The sequence below is a fragment of the Dipodomys ordii genome, unplaced genomic scaffold (genome assembly GCF_000151885.1).
Source record: "Dipodomys ordii isolate 6190 unplaced genomic scaffold, Dord_2.0 Scaffold298, whole genome shotgun sequence".
Taxonomy (NCBI): Eukaryota; Metazoa; Chordata; class Mammalia; order Rodentia; family Heteromyidae; genus Dipodomys; species Dipodomys ordii.
Window position 1 is genome coordinate 362,424 of NW_012267514.1, and position 1,615 is coordinate 364,038.

A 1,615-nucleotide genomic window follows, 5' to 3' on the forward strand; every position below is an offset into this window, starting at 1 on the left:
TAACTTTGAATTTCTGTGGGACAAAGGTTATAAACAACTTTGTGTGTGAGCATTCTGCCATTGTTGCTGTGTCCTGCTCTGACCCTTATGTAAGTAAGTTGTCTATTGAAATTTTTGCTATATTCGATGAAGTAAGCAGCCTGGGGATTGTTTTCACTTCCTATGTGTTTATTTTTGTCACTGTGATGAGAATGCCCTCCACTGCGGGGCGCTACAAAGCATTCTCCACATGTGCTTCCCACCTCACCGCCATTACCATTTTCCATGGCCCCATCCTTTTCCTCTACTGTGTTCCTACCACCAAAAGCTCATGGTTGTTGGTAAAGATTGCGTCTATCTTTTACTCTGTGGTTGTTCCTATGCTGAATCCACTGATTTACAGTCTTAGGAACAAAGATGTGAAGCAGGCAGCCAGGAGGCTAATCAATTCCCAACTATCCTGTTATTAAAGTTGATTCTGATTCTCTATTTAATTACAAATGAATATAAAATTGTATTCTATTCCTTCCCCTTGCATAGTTATGTATTTTCCTTCTAGTATTAAAAATGCAGCTTCTAATATACGAAGGTTTTTACAAGTGCAATCTTAGGCCATTTAACCTAATTTTGGGATTCAGCTATTTTTACATTAATGTTAGTAAAATCTTTATAAATGTTGGATTTGCAGATTTTTAGTCTGGCAATAGTACTAATGACTTGAAATTTCTAGATTGAGGTGTATTTAAAATTTTCCCCTTGTCAAACCTACATTCTACATTGAAAGTATGTACTCATGCCAATATAAAGATTCTACAAAAAATATAAATCTTCCTTTAAATGTCTGTAATCTAGCATAGTTAATTTTTGGGGGGCAAGAAAATGTGTTAGAAAAAATGTGGAAGTGTTTACATATGTAATCCTGGCAATGAATATGTGGTATCTATAAAATTTATTCATCCATCAGGAAAAATAAAATATAACTTGCATAGATATTGATAGATCAGGATAAAATTTTGTTAACTGAAATAAGTAAGGCTCAAAGAGACAAAGTGCAAATATTTTCTCTCATATATGAAAATTACATCTAAAATGTAAACATCCACACTTATATGTTCAGGGTCATATTTACATATAAACAATAAAAAGTGTAAATCATGGTATTATCAAGGATGAATTCCCATTGTGTAACTCCACTGAAAAAGGACCTGACAATTCAACAAAGCATATGAGGAATTTAAAACATGGTTTCTCAAGGGAACAGTTTCTTGAATTTGGTTTGGTTGCTTTTTTTCTTTAATTTTTTTGTTTTGGCACCAGTCCTGGGCCTTGAATTTGGGGTCTCCATGCTATCCCTAAGCCTTTTCACTCAAGGTTAGTATTCTTTCACTTGAGCGATAGCTCGAGTTCCAGATATTTGGTGAACAACTGGAGCTAAAATTTTCACTTACGTGAATGCCTGGCCTGTCTTCCAACCACTATTTGTAGATCTTAGCCTCCTGAGTAGCTACATTACAGGTGTGAGACATAGCCATCCACCAAGTACATTGATTTTTGGAGAGCGAAATAGCCAAATGGAGAGAGGACTAATAAGCAAATACATTCATTTTACTCAATGTAATCATGTGTTTATGGAACC

The 1,615-nt window shown here is 35.0% G+C and overlaps 1 pseudogene; it reads left to right on the forward strand.

The window, feature by feature from the left end:
- The window catches only part of LOC106001426, a 6,417-nt pseudogene extending 5,968 nt beyond the window's left edge, over window positions 1–449 (forward strand).
- The last annotated feature ends 1,166 nt before the right edge of the window (window positions 450–1,615 follow it).